Source organism: Fundulus heteroclitus, chromosome 8 (genome assembly GCF_011125445.2).
Source record: "Fundulus heteroclitus isolate FHET01 chromosome 8, MU-UCD_Fhet_4.1, whole genome shotgun sequence".
Lineage (NCBI taxonomy): Eukaryota > Metazoa > Chordata > Actinopteri > Cyprinodontiformes > Fundulidae > Fundulus > Fundulus heteroclitus.
In genome coordinates this window covers 14,634,584-14,657,793 of record NC_046368.1, presented here as the reverse complement: position 1 = coordinate 14,657,793, position 23,210 = coordinate 14,634,584, and positions in this window count along the sequence as shown.

Genomic DNA, 23,210 nt, shown 5'->3' with positions numbered 1-23,210 from the left:
TTTCTGAAACATGACTTTTGTACTTAAAAAGAATCCAGCATGACTGAATTAAGATATTTGGACAATGGAGAGTGGGCCAATAATCCTCATTGGTGATGTTAAAGAAACATTGCCAGTTATGACACACTCTTGGATTCAGTTGTTGCTCCCAAAGGTTGCAAAACTAGTTACGAGGTTAAGGGGTAATTGCTTTTCCACATAGGGCCTGTTTGGTTTTGATTTTTTTACCCTGAAAAAACATGAAACCCTTATTTGAAAACTGTTGCTTTGTGTCACTCCATTTGTTTTTATCAAATAATGAAATTTGAAGAACTGAAGAAATCCTGAGATGGCAACTATTTATTATATAGCACTGTATGTGCTTATGGTACTTATATAGTGTTAGGTTTAATGAAATTACTAAAAGAACATTAAAACAATATCAAATGGCATCTGGACAATTCTCTGGACAAAACATTGAGAAACGTTGGTATGCTGTCAGTGTCACTAACACATTATGTAAGGGGAGCAGACCCAACAGTTGTAGTACACATCATACTTGTTTATGCCAGTTGACAGAGTGCTATCTTCTGAAAGGCACATTTCTGTTTGGGAGCGGACTATCTGGGTCCAGTAAAGGTTGACGTTGCTCTTGAACATCTGATTGCACACATCTTCAGTTGTGTCAAAAGCACCAAAATATTTTATACTAGTCTTTATACTGGCCTTTCTGAGAGATCATGGCTCTTTGGTGGAGAGGCCATCTTATAAAAAAAGACATGTTTCAGAGACTGCTGCCAACCATGTCTTCTGTAAAGCTGTCTATGAACACTTAAGAATTCAATAACAAGTGGACTGGACAAAACATTTTAAATAGAGCAAACATTAAAAAATTCATAAAAAAAAAAATTAATGTCGTCAATAAGATTCATAGGTTAGAATGTGAAATACAAGTTTACTGAAAGCACTAAAAACAAATATCTGTACAACTTGTATTAGGAAACAGAAAATATTTGTAGCATTATGTTAATATTAATTATAGAGTAAAAATAGTCATTTATTATGAAATGTAACTGAAAGATGGACATCTTTGAACTCAGATCAGATATAGATAATTTTTCTCCCCCAGATCTCACATAATATTAGTGTTGCATTATAATTTCTAATACAAAAATACTATTTTAAAAATGTAGGAACAAAGGGAATTATTTACATTATAATTGCTACATTTGCCCTCTAAAGTAGTGTGTATTTCATGTTTTAAGATTGTTTATACAGCAACTATACATGTAAACTCTATTTATACTGTATAACACCTTTCACAGATAACAATCACAAAGTCCTTCCCAAAGATTGCATTAAAAGATAACAAAAAATGCCCAAAACAAGTTAAACAATACAGATTAGTAGAAACAAATACACAATGAAATACATAGAGGTCTTAAAAGTGTCTTTTATGCAATGTATTATGAGACAAAACACACAATTTGATAATAACAATTGACTAATCGATTTCGTCCAGGCTTTTGTTGGTAGGAATAAGCAGTGAATTGGGGACAACCCATAGAAATATTTTTCTGCTAATGGCACAATGAGTTGCAAAGCTGTTGCTAAGCAGCAGCTCCTCCAGTGCGTGCATGACAGGGTATGTAAACAGAACAGTGTGACATGTAAGTGACTGTTAATCATGCACATAAGAAAATATCATTAAACCAAGACGTAGCCATTTATGTCAAAGAAAACGAAGAGAAGTCCCTCGATGAAGCCCTGTTTCCTCTTGTCTAGTCTCTTGCATGTCGAGGGTTTCTCGTTGGGGAAAAAACATTTGGGGGTGGGGCTTACACTTCAAACTAAACTGTTCTCCTCACTCACGGTTTGAATTTGTGCAGAATCAGGTGTAGTTCTTTAATGAAAAGTACATTTAATAACATGTCTTCAACTGCTTTTCACAAGAGCCAAGAATCTAAAGATAACCTAAACAAAAGGAAGGGAAGTTTACATGTGAAGAGAAACAATCTCAAAACAGCAATTACTCAAATTTTATATCTGTTCTTTGGGACTATTTGCAGATTTTTGTCCTGAGTGCTTTAGTTGGAGTCTGCAGCTTTAACAATTCATTATGTATGAGGGACTTTGACTGTCTGGGTCCCTTGAAATTCCAGGTTCACATGGCAGGATGACTAGGAAAATTTCGTGGGATCTTCCCCTTCCGACATGTTCTGATTATCGTGATGGGTCTTAGGATAATCTTATTAGCTATACCTTTAGTGTTTGAAGTATTAATAGTAATCTAGACTGCTCACAAGGACATTGGGACCGCTCCGACCAAGTTAGATTGTCTTGGCCTGTTGTACTACTGTGTGGCTTCCCAATGACAAGGGAAAATCCTGCCTGTTGAATGTGATGTGTAGCCAATCAGAAAGTGAGGTAAGGGAAATGGCATAAAAAAAACCACAATCTCCATATCATAGTGCAGCAAACATAGAAGGCCTGTTCTTGTTGTCTCCACTCCTTTAACTACGCCTTTTCTTTTTGTAATGCTTTTTCTGAGTTTAAATTAGTCTACAAACTATCACCATTGTTCTTCTTTCTTTAGGTTGTTTCAGCGGCAGTCAACAAACTTAAAGGAGCATAACTGCCAACTACTGTTCTGGAGTATGTGTACTGTGCTTGCCATTTGAACGAACAACACACTATATGAGCAAACCTGTTATAGCTACAATTTTTGATCGTTATGTGTGGGGCTTTAAAATTTTGCCTTGTGAACTAGCCATAAGTTAAAATGAAAGTGATAAATGGCTTGTTTGTTGATACATATGAAAAGTGTGTTACAATAAGTAAGCAAGAGGAAATAAAGGCATGAATAATCACCAATTTTGACATCAGCCTACTTAGTTTGGAAATATTACAATAAAACTGTTTTGAACAAGTTGAGGCATTGATCGGTTGAAAACAATAACTAAGTTTGGCTTGATGACAAAGTTAAAATTTCCAATCCCCCAGACTTCTGAGAAACCATGCTTACTGTGGCCATTATTGAGGGATCAGTACAGCTTAATGTCATCTGCATAAATGTGACAGGAAATTATTTCTTAATGATTTATCCAAGCTGGTGTATCTGGAGCAAAACCATGTGGGCCTAAAACGGAGCCTTTGGCTATCCCACATATTTGATCAGTAGAATCTGACATGATAATGTTTGTAGGACATTGCAGTGTCTGCTTGAAAGGTAAGAGCTGAACTAAATCTGAACCCCTCCAATACACACCCTCTTACCCAATGAAGGCCGGAAATGGGCACTAGTCCCCCCACAACCCTGTACAGATAAAGGTATAGGCAATTAATGGATGGATTTAAACCATGTTAAATTAGTCCAGAAGGATGCTCACCAAACTATAAAGTCTGGTAAGATAATGTGATCAACTAATCTGCTGTTTTAGATTTAGTCAAAGTCTTTGAGAAGAGATTTGGTTGTTAAAAGAGAGCCCTCATTAAAAATGGAACGAGCCATCTTTTTTAACATGTCCTGTTTAGGGCATGTAAAAAAAAAATAAATAAATAAACATAGCTATTTTCATCACATTTAATTAAGATTTGATGAAAAGATTTTACATGTAGCCTGGAAGGGGAAGAGCATTTAGTATAAAGCGAGAAACAGACCATCTTCTGTACAGCTGTGGAAATAGTATAGTTTATTATAAAAGAAAATATAATGTTATTTAAGTACATAGCATTTGAGAGGCAAAATACCTTTGGAAATAATATCCTGTCATTTGTATTCCAAGTATTCTTTTAAATGGTTTACCATATTGAAGTATGAAACTGTCATGCTTAGGAGGATTGTAAATCCAAAAAGGCTAGATGAACTAACAGTGACACAGAGCCAAAAATATGTTGCTTAGAAATTATTCACTATGTTAGGTTATACTGGTTTATGAGTTTAAATCCTACAATTAGAAAGAATTGTAAAGCAACAAGTCATTCTAATGTCATGTTTTTATACCTACCAAACTTTTTTTGTGCGGATTTACACTTGGGAAATAAATGAACAACCGTCTCATCTTGGTTGACAACACCAGGCTGGGCTGTGTTTATGCAATGGGAGTTACAAGATAAAAAGGTCTGAGACGGAAATTAAAATCAGGTTCAATTAATTCTGCTGAATAGAATTTTATTTTCTCATTAAGATTTTGCATGGTTTTGATAAGAGGTTTTGTGATGTTCATTCAGTCTAGATGATAGTGTTTTGGTCTAAAAATGTTTCCTGCTGTTTTGACCATTCTGGTCTAAAGCGGTCACTGAGCAACCAGTTATTTTAAGGTCTGAAGCTCTGAAGAATTTTAGCAAGTCCTGTGTTTCCTCTCAAAGGTCAAACACTATTATAAATACTCATTTTATTTGGTTTTATTTTAATCTCCAAAGAAATTATTGAGTGCCACAGTACTTTCAGCCCGAGAAACACGTCACTAGTTATGAATGTTTGAATTATTTATGGATAAACAACCAAACTCAGCAATTATAAAAGTTTAGTTACGTTTAAAGTGCACAACGAGGGTGGCAAGTGGGCATATATTCACAGAGAGAGACATGAAAGGAGAGAATAAGAATAAGAAATAAATAAGATCAAGGCTGAGTTAGTGGGAAAACAAAGACCAAAAAAACATTATGTAATAGGAAAAATCTCTGCTAAAGTTTCAGTACCCCACATTTGTTTGAGCCTTGATGATGGAGCATTTATCTTTGTACAATGCAAAAAATAACAATATTTGAATCTAAAGTGGTGTCAAACAAAACAAATTTACAAGGTGGGTGTATTATATCACAGCGCTGAGAACATATTTGAACAACCTGGAACACTGTGTGTGTGTGTGGGGGGGGGGATTTAGGAATATGTGTTACAGTTGTCTGGAGATCAGTTTCTGTTTGTGAAGTGTTGTTTTGTGTGGATGATAAGTCTTCAACTGAAGGAATAGCAAATCTAGCAAGCAGGGAAACAAGGTAAAAAATGATTGTAGGAGATTCCTTCTGCACAAATACTCTCCTAACTGGGATACTTTCCCATGATCAGTACCATAACTCGTATAGACTACATAATCAAGATGGTGATAGACAAACTGGGGAATGTACTTATTAACTTGTTCAAAGTGGTAAAAAAAGAATGTCAGGAGGCAAATTGCAAAATAGGGAAGAAAGCTCCTGCAGATAACAGCAAATTTGCTAAACTAAAGCCATTTTGAGTTTTATAAGCCCTAATTGGAAACTAAATCCTTTACATTCTCCATAAAAGGTCATGTTTGTGCTGACATTATTCCTCAACAAAATGTAAACACAGTTTCTGACAAAGAAACAAATGACATCACTACATCACATTAAAATATTTTGTTTTGTGTAGCATACTAAATATGTTTTATTGTGGTAAACATTTACCATTACTTATTTTTTCATCTTTTCATATGTTGAGTCTTTGTGCACTCTCATTCAGTTTATTTCAAAAACATAAAAAAACAGAGAGTAATACATATGTTACATTTTGTGAAAAATAGCACAGACCTTTAATCCCATTTAACAGCAGCTGGTTATTCTTGATTTTAGTTTAGTTCAATAAGCTTTATTTAAATTTAAACAAATCTTTGTTCATGTTACAAACCTAGTAAACTCCAAAGATTTGTTGGGAGGGTGACTGACAGTCAGGACAGATTTGGTCTATACAAGAGGGATAAACGGATACTCCCTGTGTTAAATACCATTTTCAATTGAAGTTACATTAGTCAACAAAAAAAAATTCCCAACAAATATAAAGAGGGAAAGATGACAAAGGGTAGACACTAATAAGGAACAGAGAAGATGATTACAACATTCTCTATAACAATGTCAAATAACACTGACATGATATTTTATGGTCATGTTATGATGAGATTGCATACTTGGTAGTTGTCTAGAAGACAGTCACTGACAAACTCTGCAAGAAAGAAAAGGTTACTGCTAAAGAAACTAGCTGTTTCCTTGTGTTAAGTCCACACATGATGATGGAAGATTGACTTGAAGATTGAGGGGCAAAAAGTGCATTCACAAGGTTTGGATTGCTGCTCCAGTCAGTGCTTCTAGAGCTGAGAAAAAATGCATTCATAAGGGGGGATGGAACTGTTGTTGAGCCACTGCTAAGCAAGAGATGACATCAAAAGTGTCTTGTTTGGGAGAAAAGAGCTAGATTAAATTAAGCTACAGAATAGGATACAAAGATCCTTTCTTTTTCTCACACAGTGGGAAAACTCAGGTGTACCATCAGTATAGAGCAAATTTGCAACATAAGATAAAATGCTGTACAGTTATAAAAAAAATAGCTTACTCAACAAAGGAAAGAAGTGGGCAACAGAGGAGGGTGATTTTAATAAATGTGCAAAATGTTGATGTTTATTTATGCATGAAAAATACCATAGATCATTTATAAGAATTTTAAAAAATCTTTAAAAACCACAGGGATGCAAACAATCACAGAGTTTGTCGGCAACAGTGATGGTTTTAAAGTTTAACTGCTGTTAGAAAGGACCTCCAGTGGAGCTCCTTTGTGTGTCTAGGATGCAGCAGCCCGTCACTGATGGAGCTCTCCAGCTCTGCAACAGCTTCAAGCGCATGGGATTGGAGACATTGTCCAATAGTGATGTTATTTTTGCTGGAGTCTTTCTGTCTCCCACAACCTGCACTCGGTTGAGGAGGCATCCTAAGACAGAGCTGGCCTTCCTGACGAGCTCATCTGAACTACCCCACAGAAGATGGTTGATGCCACCAAAGTCAAAAATGGTCTCCATGAGTAACCCTACTCTACAAAAGATTTCAGTCTCCTTTGCCGATAGAGTCTGCTCTGACCTTTCCTTTAGAAAGCATCAATGTTGTGACTCCAGTCCAGTTTAATGTTCAGGTTAACACTCGGGCATTTATATGAGTCCTCTCTATAACGCTGTTATAGAAAGAATGCCAAATGACTGGATATGGAGAAGAAGAGAACATCACCCCAGTTCTAAAGTCCTTACACTGGCTCCCTGTATCTTAGAGAATAGACTTTAAAATCCTTCTGTTAGTCTATAAATCTCTGAATGGCTTAGCACCTAAATACATCACAGACTTGTTATCAGTGTATCAACCATCCAGACCACTCAGGTCTTCTGGCCCCAGCCTGCTCTGCAGAACCAGAACCAGAACCAGAACCTAACACAGAGAAGCAGCATTTAGTTCCTATGCTCCACTTATCTGGAACAAACTTCCAGAAAACTGTAAAAGTGAGGAAATCCTGAGTTATAAAAACACATTTGTTTAGGATTGCCTTTGAAAAAGCTTTGTTAAACTGTTAACTGAAACATTATTAGTTAAGTTTGGAGTCCAACTGTTATTACAATCATTAATATTTGCTTTTAGTTTCCATTTTCCCATGTTTGTTGTTTAAATTTTTCTACATTTTATTCCAACTTGATTTTATTCAGATTTTATTTTCCTATGTTTTAATCATGTAAAGCACTTTGTGTTGTCCTTGTACTGAAATGTGCTATATAAATAAAGTTACCTTGTTTTTCCTTACTGTTATGAATGCCGCTGGAGAACCTGATATTCAGCCGGACACAGCTTGGTTTTTAAACGTTTATTGTAGAATGTGGATAATGGCACTCGAGGCAGGCAGTAATGGGCAGAAGACCAAAGGATGCAGGTGGGGTGAATGGCAGAACCAATAATGAACAGGAGTTGCAGGTAGTGACAGACTCGTGGGCACCACATGTGGTCCTCGAGGGGTATTTGGTGCCTGCGGGCACCATGTTGGTGACCCCTGCCCCAGAGCTACAGCGCGCTGTCACTCACACAGCAGCTAGAGAGACGGAGAGAAAGAGATTTGTGTATGTGGACAGATAGACCCGTGAACAGTGAACTCAGCGCAATGCTTCGTGGGTGAGTCTTTTTTAGCTCTTGTTTATTTAGGAGAGGGAGGGGGACAAGAGGTAGAGATGTGTATATGTGGACGCACAATAGACATTATATATGTAGACGCCTCATTACGTGCTGGAGCGCATCCTGCAGCGCCGCCATTTTGGATGGGCCTCTCCTGCTTTAGGCTAGCATAGGAACCAACAGGAATAAACGCAGAGGTAGCAACTTTGCCTGTATTTTCTGCAGCTTACGGTTGCAATAACTGGTGATGACTACTGAAACTAGATCACACGGTGCAGATCAACATTTTGGGCTGAGATTAGTTCTGAAGATGGGTTTTTACTTGGTGAGAACAATGCAGAAACCTAACAGACGGACCGTTGTTTTATGTTTATTAATTTGTTATTGCTGTATTTCATAAACTAAGGCTGAATCCAAATTAGGTACCCTGGAGTTACAGAGAGCCATTACATGCATGAAGCTGTGCAAAACAGTTGTTTTTCAAGGGTCTTAAGCTCTAGTCCTTTTTATACATTATTATGCCACATCGCTCTCTGTCTGAAATACGTTGTTTAAACAACATATTTCAGCATTAAAACATGTTTTTTCATGTGTGACATTTCTGCCATTTGTAACAAATCAATCCGTGTGAAATTCGGGCAAAAATTCAGGCAATTATAATTTATTTTAGTTGGACAAAACGCTTCCTCAGTGAAAATAAATGCACTTGACTGGCGTGAGAGACCCACCTAAGATGGCGGCCACACTGAAACATCAGCTCCAATTGGCAGCGGCAGTCCATTGAGCGTCTACCTATATAATGTCTATGGGACGCACCGGCTCGCTTTCTAAAGCGCAGGAGGAGCTGGTCTAGGTATAGCTCTTGAACTAATTGCTTATTTGTTGTCCAAATAAGAGACTTCTCAGTAAAGAAAAAACTCAATATGCTGCACCCTGTGACTCACAAAATTGACAAGAGAATGAGAAAACAACAAACAGAAATAGCTTATAACAAGCCGATTTGGTAATACTATTATTGATGTCAATGGCCTTACACTGGGCTGCCATAAAGTTGTTTGTCTTACCGCGTTAAAAACAGTGACGCAAGACGACCTCCGTGTCGGTGGACAGAAAGTTGCAAGTGTGGTTTTTCACTTGATTGGTTTTCCAAATATGGTTGTAACCACTCAGAGTGAATGTAACTTGGTAGAGCTGCATATCATTACTGCAACCAACCCTTTTACTGAGGAGGGACATTTGGCCTGACAAAACAAGAAAAGGATGTTTTTTTTTTTTCAAATGAAATTCTTTGGAGAATTTATGCACCAAATTCAACTACATGAATTGGTTTATACAGTGATGTCAGGGCACCTTTAAGTGTCGGCAATGAGGGTGAATAGCTTGATCTTTAGAAATATTCAGTATAATAAACTATGTGAATAGGCCATCGTTTTTCTTTTTTATATACTTTCATAGGGGACTGAAAATCTGCCTTTTGGTGTTACAATAAAACAGTTTTTTACCAGCCGCCATTTTCCTGACTGCTTGGGAAACTAGTAAAAAATAAAATGAAATTAAATTAAATCAGGAATTTGGGAGACTGATTCCTCCTGGCTGTACAGAGATCCAAAAATCTGAAATATGTAAAAAATTAAACATTTCTTTGGTAAGTTGTAAATAGAGCTTGTAAAACTACTGCTCAGTAAAAAACAGAATTTGTAATGCTTGACTGTTTCCTTGTAGCGTATGACTGAATTAATGTGTTTTAATCCTTTTATTTTATAAGTTTTGCCGAGAAATGTTTTTTACCTCATATGGTTCTAACAGCTTTTCACCTTTGCTGTCCTCTCCTTCTCTAAATATTACCACAATGTACAACTTTTTGCACATCTTGGTAGTATTCAGTAAATCTGAAAACAGTGACGTTATAGACCGCCATTCTACTTTTGAAAGGTACATATATGATATATTACAAAACTAACTTCCCCTACTTAATACAACATTTTGAACAGATACTTATGAGTCCCACAAAATTAACCCTAACATGACTTTTCCTAATAAATGATTATTTTTTCTGAAGCACCATCAATACAATATTTATACTAACCTTCTAAATTCCAATCACCATATTTGTTTTACTGGCAAAACAGATTCTGTAAATAACTTTGGGGCGGTTCAGAAAACATTTCAGGCTGCAGGTCCAGACAATAAAAATGTTAAATCCAAGTATTTCTAGATAAGTGGCTCTATACCTGCAACACTAAAGATGCTGGCAGGTGTCAAGAGAATGCCATCGCAGCTCTGAGGTAGTGCCTCTTAATTTTGCATTCATCTAAAGCAATTTACTGTGGTCTTTAAGAGACAAACAAGCCCAATTTGAATCCAATTAGACAGAATTCAGATGGGTCCAAACTCAGATCGAGTCAGTCCAGGTAATTCCAATACAGTTCAATTATGTTGTCAGAATCGTTGCAATTATAACACAGTAAAAATGTAATCATTTTAAAGTGGTTTGAGATGATATTAGAAGTGGGATGCAGCCTAAGAATTTGAATGGAAGATAGAAACACATAGAAGGATGATACTTGACCAAATCCCACCCAGTAACTAATTTTTGATAACGAACTGGTTGCCAAACACAGTAACCAAGGTGTAAAAAAATAAAACCAGGTTTTACTTGACTTGCGGTGCTCTCTCTAGCATTGAGAAGCTCATATTATCTTAGTTTTTGTTTTTTTGTTGAAACAGAATAGGATGAGTTACATAATTTACTGAATCCTAATGTGTATCAATCTACCACTACAAAATGGTAAGACGAGCAGTTCATAAGCTTCCTGAAACAAGACGCCACCTATGTGCCTGTGCAAATTCTCATTTATCCGGGTCATGGCAGCAGCAAACAGGCTTAAATTGGAGCCAATCGGACCTTCGCTCAGTTTTTCAGAAAATAATTTGACGCCTATCTTTGGCAGTTCTGGTGGCTCACACTTGACCAACCTGCAGTTGGAGGGCTGCTGTTTTTAAGGACATGGAGGCCCATCCTCATAGGCACATGCAAATCAACGACTCACCCGTCACTCTCCGGGGTCATGAGAGGCTATTGCTTGGTTGGAGTTGAGCACTTGGTCACCTGAATCATGATGAGACTCCTTGTGCTCTTTGGAATGTTTTGATGGACAGAGTTGTGTAGAGTATACTGGAGAATTGGAGGCATAGCCATCCCCCTAAGTTCAGTGTTTCAGTAAAGTGAGCAAAAGTCCATACAAACATAGAGGTCAGCTCTTGGCAATGTTTTTATCTTTAGTAAACCATATGTTATAGTATTAGTATTTCTTGTTCTCTTCTAATTCAGTGCTTTACATATATTTACTAAGTATCCGGTTGTATAGCTTTTAGAATATTGGCCTCTTCAAACTGGCCTTTCAGCCCATGTTGGTTCTTGGTTTACAGTGGATAATAACTAGGGCTGTACAATTTTGCCAAAAAGTAAAATTATGATATATTTCAACCACAATTGCGAATTAATTTTGACTTTTCTCTGCATTAACCACAAGCAACAATAATGGACTGTAGCTAAAGATGTTGGTAAACAAGGACTATTTAAAACAAAAAAATGTAAATCAGAATACTTTAATATAATTATTCAAGAGAATAGCTTGTTGATTTGGACATGAATCCTTGTTGAGCATATAGAGCAAAGTGGAACCAACAAACAGGTCTATGTATTAAACAGTCTGACCGATACTAAACGGTATAGTGAGAAAACAGTATGTTTATATAAACTCTAAAATAAATTTATCTCACTGCTGCAACTCTCTTCCCTTCCATGTGGAGGAAAACCCACTTTAAACATATTACCGACACCTAAAGTGTCTTATCTATTAATTGCTACATACCCAAAAGTTGCAGACCTCTGCGATTTGAAAATTGTGTCTTTAAAATGTGTGACTATATTGTAAGTGCGATTAATTGTCCAGCCCTAATGATAACATTACTTTACTAGCTTCAATCAACCTCTTTACAAAGTCTTTGCTTTGGCTCTGGGTCATTTTGCAGATTTTAATTCAAAAGCAGTTAATCTCTATGGCACAGAACCCACCTTCTTCCTGAAATGCATGATGCCTGGACATTTCAGTGGAGTTTAAACTGGTAAATAAAATCATTTGAAGATGAATGTGGCCCTTTCAGGCATTAGGAAATTGATTGAATCAGTCTTGTAGTAGTCAACAATGTTCTTCTTGATATATTTCGAAGCTGCCTTTTCTTTCTAAGGTCTTAGAAAAAATTGTGTATTGTCAGCTGACACAGTTTTTAGATGACAATGGCATCATGGAGGTATTTCAGTCAGGTTTTAAAACTCTCCATAGTACAGAATCTGCTTTGATTAGAGTTTTTAATGACGTTCTTCTTGCATGTGATTCTGGTCACCATGTTGTTCTGATGTTACTTGATCTAACTGCTGCCTTTGATACGGTAGACCACAACATTTTATTATCGCGATTACACCACATTGTTGGTATTGATGGCACTGTTCTTAAATGGTTCAGGTCTTACCTGGAGGAGAGAACTTTTTCGGTGAATATTAATGGCTCTAAATCATCTGTTGCCTCAATGTCTTACGGTGTCCCACAGGGCTCAATTCTTGGCCCACTGCTTTTCTCTCTTTATATACTGCCTCTGGGTTCTATCCTTAGGAAACATGGGATCTCTTTTCATTTTTACGCTGATGATTGTCAGATTTATTTGCCCATAAAGCAGCAGGATGTACGGTCAATCAAACATCTCCTGGCTTGTCTAGGAGATATTAAAGCTTGGTTGGCCTTGAACTTTTTAAACTTTAATGAAAACAAAACAGAGGTGATGGTGTTTGGACCCAGTGGCTCCTGTGAGTCCTCCTCTGTTGAACTGGGACCTTTGGAGGAATATTTTAAACCTGTTATTACAGATCTTGGTTTTAAGGTGGATAGTGATTTTAAATTGGACAGCCAAATTAGAGCCGTGGTTAAGTCCAGCTTTTATCATTTAAGGCGATTGGCGTCAGTGAAATCTTTTCTTTCCAGGCAGCATTTTGAAACAGTGATCCATGCTTTTATTTCAACTCGATTGGACTACTGTAATGCACTTTATCTGGGAGTCAGTCAGGCGCTGCTCTCACGTCTGCAGCTAGTACAAAATGCTGCTGCACGTTTGTTGACAGGTACCCGAAAAAGGGACCATGTGACCCCTGTCCTGGCCTCACTTCACTGGCTGCCTGTATATTTTAGGATTCATTTTAAAATTCTTATGTTTGTTTTTAAATCATTGCATAATCTTGCCCCAGCTTACCTCACTGAGCTTCTTCAACTCCACATACCCCATCGGTCTCTCAGGTCAGCAAATCAGCTGCTCTTGGAGGTACCGAGAACAAAAAGGAAGCTCAGAGGGGACAGGGCTTTCTCAGTTAAGGGCCCCAAATTATGGAATGACTTACCTTTGCAGGTCAGAGAGGCCCCTTCTCTGTCCACTTTTAAAGCTCGTCTTAAAACCCATCTATTTAACTTGGCTTTCAACACCAGCGAGATCTAGTTTAAAGTGTATGTCTTTGTTTTTAAACTACTTTTAATTATAATTATTTTTATTTTGCTGTGTTTTTGGATTGTACAGCACTTTGTATCAACTGTGGTTGTTTTAGAGTGCTTTATAAATAAAGCTGGTATGGTATGGTATGGTATATTTCCACTTTTGCTTGGATTGTTCCTATAGGAAACAATGCCTCAAGTCAACTCAAATGTTGTGAGTTAATCCGTCAGAGTTCTACAAACCCATGAGATCAACTTCTGGGCTTTCCCAAATAGTCAGCGACAATTGTAGGAATGATTTCTGACTAAAAGTGTAAACGTGCTTTTAAGAAATTAATAAAAAATATCTAAAATCAATACAAAAGATGTTAATATTAAAAGTTGCATGTAGAATAAATTGTTGACGATGTCGGTAACATGATGATTGATATATCTGAATGGTACATCTGCAATGCATTTGTCCGCCAATAGCCAGACAAAGTATGATTTAGTGCAAAACTACATTAGGTTCTGCAACTTCCACACAGCATAGACATTTGCTGCTGATTGCTTTTATGAAAGACTCATCTTCAGAGGTAATAAAGCAGAATAAAGCATATATTAAACTTTGGATGATTTTTACCTGCAGAGTAAACATTGATATATGAGGTCTATATCTATAGCTCTCTGACATTTTGCAAAAAAAGATCTCATAACTTTGATGGAAACCTCTTTTTTTAACTCTGCGGGAGTGAATGTGTGTTCTCTTTCATGCACGAGCGACAAGGAAAATAATTTAGAGGGGCTCATGCCACTGCAGAGTTATCTCCTGTATTAATTCTGATGAATTATGTGTTCTGGATCTTTAAGTGAACTCAAATTCTGATTCCCATGCCAATTTGCTGACAAAATTTACCAATAATTTACTATGTTAGACAGCAGGGAAGACTCCAGAAGATATGCAAGAGGAGGGGCTGTGAAGATCATCAAGGATACCTCAGGAGAAAGGAGGAGGAGGAGGAGGATGTGGTGGAGATGAAAGAGGAAAAGGAAAAAGCTGCCATGTAGTAGGAAGGAGGTGTCTATTTTGCAGATAAACAGAACAAAGTCGGCTGCATCGAATAAACATGTTTCAGTGTGCAATAAGACCTAAAAACCTGCAACATCACAGGTCCATGATATCTACACTATGTCAGCAAAAGGAAGACCATGAAAGATATTTATTCTCAGCCAAATCTTCCAAAGCGTCTGAGAAAAAAAAAACTTAAAAAGTCAGTAGCCATGTGGATTTTTCTAATTTGTCAGTAGAGAACATAAAGAGTTTGTTTACTGATTCGAAGGGAAGATAGACTGAGTTCCTTATCCTCAGTCCTCAGCGTCTGTATCTGAAAAAAGTCGATCCTCTCGAGAAGCAGACTGGAAGCAGCCATCGTTGCCCCTAAGGCAAGAATAAAGTAAGTAGCACGGCATCAAGGCAGCATTGCGGAGATTGCTATTTGGGGAACTGTACTTTATTTTCTGTATGTGTTAATTTTCCAATAAGCTGTCAAGCTTATACAGCTGCACCCGTCTGAGGTTACTGGCAGAGAAAGGGAATGAATTCGCTTTAAAATTCACAAATAATTAAAGGCCTGACTGTAATGTCCTAAAATAGTTGCTATTATAGTTTTTAATAATATTTGCTAAAAAATATTTTTTGCTTTGTCTACTCTGTTCCATTAAGCTCATTTCATCATGTTTCTAACTCTAAATTCTCCATGATATAAAATCATGTCAGTTCATCTTAAGTTTCTCTTTCTGTGCTTGTTTTTTGGACCTGCTACACATCGAGCTAATTATAGCAATAAGGCAATGTTACACCCACAGGGTTAAGAGACAAAGCTCAGTTAATCTCAGCCAACAAGTTGCACATATTTTCGTTTTGAAGTGAAAAGTGAATTTCTGGTCTGCATTTAGATTGTTTTTTTTTTCAAGATTTTACAACGATATGAAGAACTCTCACCTTGGTAAGAAGCCTGGAGTAGCTGTAAGCAGCTTGGCTTAAAAGTTTGCCTCGCATTTTAGTGGCGGATGAAGAGACACTTTGAAAAGACGATCATGCTGCAGCATTACCTTTCTTCTCATCTGAGGCTGAAGCATATGCAATCTGCTCTCCAGCTAAGTCAGGCTGCCATGGATGTTTTAGGAAATATAAGTACCTGTTGTAATTTGAGAGATTTCATGATGCAGGCGCCTTCACTGCACCATTAAGAAATGATTAGTAAAGAAAAGTTTAACCCACCAGTTTTTTTTATTTTTTTATTCCACAACATATGGGTAGCAGACTCCTGCAGAACTTCGTGACAGGGTCAGTATATATATTCATATTCAATAAGTAGGGATATTATTGAAAAGCTCCTGCATTTTGGTAACTCAATTCATGAAGTGAAACACACATATTAATTAATGATACAGACTGATGTTTTCAAGTCTTTGTTTCTGTGAATTAAGAAGATTTTCTGCTTTCAGCAAATGAAAACACAGCATTCAATTTCTTAGTAGATAAGAATATTACATCGGGCCTATAAAAACACTTTTAATACAGAAACGCAGGCTTAGTGAAAAGTATGTTTAATACCTGCTTAAAATGTTATTTCCAAAATGAAATTTTAATATGATGAAGAAGCTTCACTGGAATGCATTCTAATTTACTGAATATGACTGTAATTACATTTAAACGATTGAGTCAGATGTGTTAAAGCAAAGACACATTGAAAACATACAGAACCCTGACCGCGTCTTTAGACAGGGTGCAAAACAGCTTTTAGATGTTTTAAAATATGTAACACATTTATTGGTAGGATTCACAAAGGGCTTATGTGAAGGAAAATATTGGGTAGTTCTAAAATGTTGATATATATTAGGAAACTAATCTATTTAATTTTCCTTACCTGTTAATATACTATAAAAACAAACAATAGAAGTACTTTTTTTCAAACTATAAGTTACAATACTGTAGTACATAGCCAATCCTAGATGTCAACGTGTGTAAACTTAAAGTTTACTGCCCTTATACAAAGTAAAGTCAAAATATATTTTTAAACTAATACAATTGTGGCCTATTATGAACCCAACAGCTATGCAGTGCATTATAATGAAAACCATAAACTAGTAAGGCAAATAACACTGTACTGTATAAACACAGAGTACAAAACTTTGCTGTAAAGAAAACAAATATCTAAACATTTAAACGTTTAAAACATTTCTTTGTCCATGGGTATTAGGATTTTTACAGAATTCTAAAGGCCTTTGAATTCTCATGTAGTTCTGTAATTGAGTTTTAAATATTGCGTACTCTGAAATGTATGAAACAAACTGAAATAAAAGAAAATCTCTGCATTTACAGATTTTTTTTAAAATGTTATGGTCAGACTGCAGAAGGTCAGACAGGGTGTGATAGTACATAAATAATTATGTTCCTATGCTTTAAAATGATTTTTTTCGATTTTCCTGCTAACATGTATTAAACGCTGTAGATAAAATTGATCCGTGGAGCAGGATTTCAGAGCTGTTTCAACACTGAGCTTAATATTCAAGACGCAGCGCGCTTTCTCTGCATTGCTTCTCCCATCTGAAGAACATAATGAGTGCAAACATGATCTGAAAATGTCATTAATTTTTGAAGTGTGAATTTACAGTGGATCTGTGCAGAATCTAAATGTCCTTTAGCTCTGAGAGCAACTGAAATGACACAAAAAGGTGCAGAGCAGAGGAGAATGGTGTAGGAAATTTAGTGCACAGCAAACTTCTTTTTAAATCTGTATCTCAAATGTTTTTTTCTTCATACATTTTAGGTACCTCCTGATCTCTAATTTAATACTTTTTCTTAAAAAGTAAGATAAATTGTGAGCTCTGAACTGTCTCGCTAAATAATGAAAATGAATTGTTTTGTTTGTATGACGACGTGACAAATGGTACAGCTCTGTTTCCCCTCAGTGTTTTAAGTGAAGTTAGAAATAAAGTACCTAAACTCTGGCACTTTCATGGTGATGGTCCCATGGGCTGATGCGGGAATTTTTATCTGTAACCCGAAGGTGACAACAGCGAGGCAACCTGCCAACCATTTCTTTCTATTTTCAGCTGCTCTATTGAAAAGCGTCCCGATAACAGGGCTGTTGGGAGGATATCAGCTGCGCAATCCGGTGAATTCATGCGGGAGAGAGAGGACATAAAATGAAAATAAAAGCACCAGAGGAAAGTGGCGATGGCAGACAAGCGAGCATGAAAGGAATAGTGCTCAGAGGTCTTTAACGCCACAGAGAGAGAAGACTGAAGAAGAATCTTCAGCAGGTTGTCTTTGATCCCATGAGAGTAGGAGAAAATGGAGCTCTTCTACGCTCTTCACAGAAAATGCTGTTCAATCGTTTTACCCTTGTCCAACTAGAAATTATTGTTTTTTCTATTCTATTAGATGTCACTAACTGGTTACATCATTGTATCATTTGTATAATTTCCAACACTTTCCTACGTCCAGTGGTCATATTGGAGATAACGGGTTTTATTTTTGCGACAAAATATTCCTTGATCAAAAATCTTGCCCTTTCAACATTTTGAAATAAAACATAAAACAACAGAGGCAAAAATTAATCCCTTAAACTGATTGTATGACAAACACGTCCGTCAATTTATATTATTTCATAAATAAATATCACTTTGGATAAAGTGCTTTAGAAGGGCAACAAGGCAACTCAATTAATGAAACTGGGTTATTTCGCTGACTCTTTAGGGACTCTTTGTGGAACGTTTAAGTTCATAAGAATTAAATAATTGTTAATTAATTGTTGAGACCTGTGTATGATTACAGCGTTGATGATTCAAGCAACAATTATAACTAAATTCTGAGCTGGTGTCTCACCAAAATCTCATCATGGTTACAAAAGGACAGTAAAGATTCTCGATTCTTGCTTTGGTAGATTCATGCAATTGCACAGTATTTTATAGCGTTCTGTAAAGTGACTGCTATCTATTTTTTAGACTTGAACATCTAAATCGAATGCTAATAACTATTTTTACACTTTTCGGCATCTTGGGGAGTCTTTACAAACTGCATAGTTTTCTAACTTGAACATTGTAACAAACTTGAACTTTCTGTAGCTCCAGCATCTGTAATCTCATAATTTTTAACAGTTTCAATGGACATACACGTTTTAATTTTTGCTACTTCTCAGAGATTGTTTATCTGGTAGATGCACAGTATTTTCATAACGTTCTGTAAACTGATACTTTTTTAGACTTGAGCATTCGCATTTTAACGGATGCTAAGGACTACTTGCACGTAGATATGTCAAACAAAAAAACAAACTATTGTTATTATGGTTACATAATTACAATAAAGTCTCTTGATTCTAAATAAAATGCAGCTGTTGCATTTATTTCTAAAGGTTATGACAGCTATTGAACAATGAAGATTATGCTAACTTGTAATTTTTTCCTAAATTTTATTTTAATACTTTTTTTTTAATATTATTTTATATTTGGCAGCAAATAATAAAATTAAAACTACATTCTGAGATTCATATGGTATGAGAATTGAAGTGCGTCTGGGCCCCCTATAACCGGCCAAGGGAACCTTAGCACCCTAGTTTGCTTATGCCTCAGGCTGGCTCTGGAAGCAAACCGGCAGTTGAAGTAATTCAAACAACATTTCACCAGTTTATGTGAAAGAATCAACACGATAAGAGTATATTACATATCTTCATTTCATTGTATTACTTATAAATTAGTAGCCCACCAGTACACTTTAAAACTGTTCTAATGGGCCTTTCAGCACATATTGAAATGGAAAATCGCAGGCTCCTCAGTTTCAGTCAAATGAGTTAGTTTATTAGAAACATTGGTTTTATTTCAACTGTGTCCCACTTCTCCTCTCAGACCGTCAGACTCACGTTTTCAAATATAAATCCATGGCATGGAAAGGTAATACACATATAGAGCAGGTTTGTGTATCCAGCCAGCTCATAGTGCTTCTGACATTTGAAACTGACTGAGTGGTGTTTAGCACTGATTTGAAAATCCAATCGCACTTTTAATCATGGCTTGTCTCATTTTCTTGCCAAAAATACCAAGACTTGTACAAATTGCCCTAACAGACTCAACAGATGCCAGAAAAGGAGATTTGTCCTTTGATTTGAGTCCCTCTATCTAGATGCAACTCTGCTCCTCTCTTCTGTTTGACCTGCTCAGGGACCCACAATCACTGCTTCTGCTCAGAGTGCCCGCTTTTAAAATCCACTTTTGTGACTGATTCCTTTCACCCAGTCTCATTACTGCTGACTGAGCAGACTTCTCATACACAGATGAGCCATTGCTTCAAAATACTAAATACTTTTTTTTAGTACTTTGTATTTAGTAAATTTAATGTTGTAGTCAATTTTAGTATATTATTCAGCATTTTAAGTATTTCAAAAATCAGCTTAAAATAGCATCGTCAACTGCATCCAATTGGAGCCAGACGTTTATGTGTAAAACCCAAAGCTAAATATTAAATATAATTGTATAGAATAGTTGTATGATTTTGATCAGATAATCTAATAACAAATTCAACATTCAACATAATAAATCTCTGTGAAACTAAAAAATGGGGCAAGCCGCAGAATTGTTTAAAATGACTGAATCAGTAAAGGTTTTGGGTTTCATTATATTTGGCTTGCATTTCATTTAGAATATAAAAAAACACAAGTGTTGTAGTCAGATGGAATCAATATTTTCATATAAATGTACTAACATCAATATCTCTGCTAAAGTTTAGATTTTGCTAACCTAAAATGTGACACTACATTTTCATTGCCTAATCTAAAATATTCATTTAAATGTATTCAGGGCAGCTCTTGCTTCTAAATATAAACCCTTAGGTACATGATAATTGCCCGTCTTCCATTACCGCGATGTGTTTTGATTAGTGGACAATTATACCTCATGTAATTTCAAACTTAGTTTGATGTGAAATAAAAGAAAAGTATGTGTTTTTTATAAACGTGTCTGTCACAACCCGCTGAGACAAAAGACCTTCCAGCTACAAGTGAAGCCGGCTCAAAACGTAGACCAGTTGTTATCTGTAATTATTTTTGTTCTATTTTGAGTGTTCATTTGAATTAATTAAAGGAAGTGTCATTAATTTTGACAAGGTCTCTGCTGATTTCAGCACAAAGAGAGCATTTTAGACTAAATGTACAAAAAAATAATAAAAACGAAAAAAATAGTAACTGAGGAAGAATTTCCCATGGGAGTTCTAACACTGGTCTGCAGCTGTGAAAATTAACACTTGTCACAAAGTTACAAAAGCGGAACAATCTTTGTCTAATCAAAACTTATCAAAAAGTACTTTGGGAGCAGTGTGACACAGAAAAGTGACTGACAGGGTTTATAATGTTTATTTTGATGCCACTCAGCATCATTCAGACGGTGCCAAAACTGCATAATTTATTGGAATTATTTTACCGCTGCACTAATTTCCATAAAAGACACATTAGCTTAACTAAATGTCATTGTATCCCTTTATTGCCTGCAATGACAAGTATCCAGGTGCCTTTACCTTTATTTTATTTTTTATTTTATTTTTTTTACATTTTGTCATATCACAATTGGTTTTTGGATGTGATAGACAAGAACAAATTAGCTAACTGTGAAGTAAGGAAAGAGTAACATCGTTTTTAATTTTCTTATTTTATTTTTTACAAATGTAAATGGGAAAAGTCTTTTTAATTAATATTTAATATCTGTTTAAATGGTTTTCCTTATCTCACTGCACTCCTTACCCATGACTACTCAATCACTTAGTCATGCTTACATGTGCCTGTCAAATTATCTCCACCTGTGCTCTCCAGAATTTGAGCTCCTTCCAGCCACAGCACAGGTGCCAGATTATCTGAAGCTTCATGCAAATTAAATGAAATCTTTGTCAATTCATGTCAAATAAATCATGACCCTGTGTCTGCCACCTGACCCCCCTTCCTTGACTTTGCCTGGTTATTTTTATGGATTCTGCTTTAATGTTATTGACCTTTGCCTGGCTTCTGACTCCTCTCTGCCTGCAGGATTCGTGGACCCGACAAACAGTGGATCCCGTGTGAACTAAAGCTGGACATTTCCTTTGGCAACTCTTCCACTGTTACTTTTTTTTTTAATCATATTATTACTGGTTAAATATAAACAACTTCATATTCACAATTAAGCACTGATTTATTTTCTTTCCACATACAATTGGTATGTGGAAAGAAAATAAATCAAAAAGTTGGTAAAGTAGATAAAATAAAAGCTTGCAGTTGCACCAATATGTGAAACTACGGAGCCCCTAAAGGGACATGGAGGGAAAAAAAACTATTGCGAGATCTCGCAAAGTTTTTGCGAGAGCAATCTTGCAATAACTATTGCGAGATCTCGCAAAAGGTTTTCCTACATCAGCGAACCGGAAGTAAAACAAATGACCTGATCCACACTCGTTACTGGTTAGTCACCACATAGTTGTTTGCCAACCGCCATTAAATAGAAAAAGATGTTGTAAACAGACACAAAACAATGGAGGCGCAAACACGTCATCCATGGGAGAAGTTTATTGATTTCTATTTTAGTACTGGCCTGACATATAAAGACATTAAATCCGTACATGGCTGCAGACATGGACTTGACATTAGTGAGAGACATTTTAAAAGATTAAAAGAAAAAGTTTTCCTACGTCGGTGAACCGGACGTAAAACAGACACACAACAGCGGAGGTGCAAAGTAAAAAGGATAAAACCATAGACATAATATAAGAGTAGACCCCGCACTGACTGTCGCGGCGTAGGAATTACGGCCGCCATCTTGGGGCGGTCGACCTGCTACCCTAACCTGCTGATTCAAGCTGAACACACTAATGACACCTCAGCACTGGGCGGCGTATTTTGGTTTAAATTGACGGACTATTGACATCAGGGCTCGAGGGCTAACTTTTCACAAGTAAGATTAAAAGATATCGTTTATATTATAATGTTATTTTCTAAGACAGAGAGATACAGGTCTACACGTCCAAGTTTTTGTGACTTAGTCTCTCCAAACTTGCATCTACTCCGTGAAGGCATCAGACCTTTAGACATTGGCGAATAATATATTCACCAAAGAATATATTATTCAACATATATATATATATATATATATATATATATATATGTATATATATATATATATATATATATATATATATATATATATATATATATATATATATATATATATATATATATATATGACGTAGGAAAACGTGAGATCTCGCAATAGTTTTTTTTCCTCCATGGAAGGGGTCTCCGTATGAAACTGTGTAAGGGTTGGTAAAACTTTATTTTTATTAAATTCATATTGAGAAAAAGCACTAAAGAGATTTAAAAACAATTATATATAAAAAACAAACAACAAAAAAAAAACTGCATAACGCTGTATGAAGTGCTGGATTTGAAGTTTGAAAGAATTTTCGCTTCATCCATATTTCCACTTTTTCCTGAGGTAGAGCACTCTAACCCAGAGAAGCAGATTTGGCCTGCTCTCCAGCTGGACCTCTTACAAAGGTGCACTCAAAGTTGGCACAATAAGAGCCAACTGATAGAACTACACTAAAATAAGAGGGGGTTTCAGTCATCTGCTATGCCCATGCTTCATGTGACCATATGTGCAGCCTTTCTACTCTTGGTTGGAGATGTTTCAAGCTAAACGCCTCCTCTTGGCACAAAGGGTCTTTTTGTTGCTACCTGCCAGAGACGCAATTAGACAGCGAAA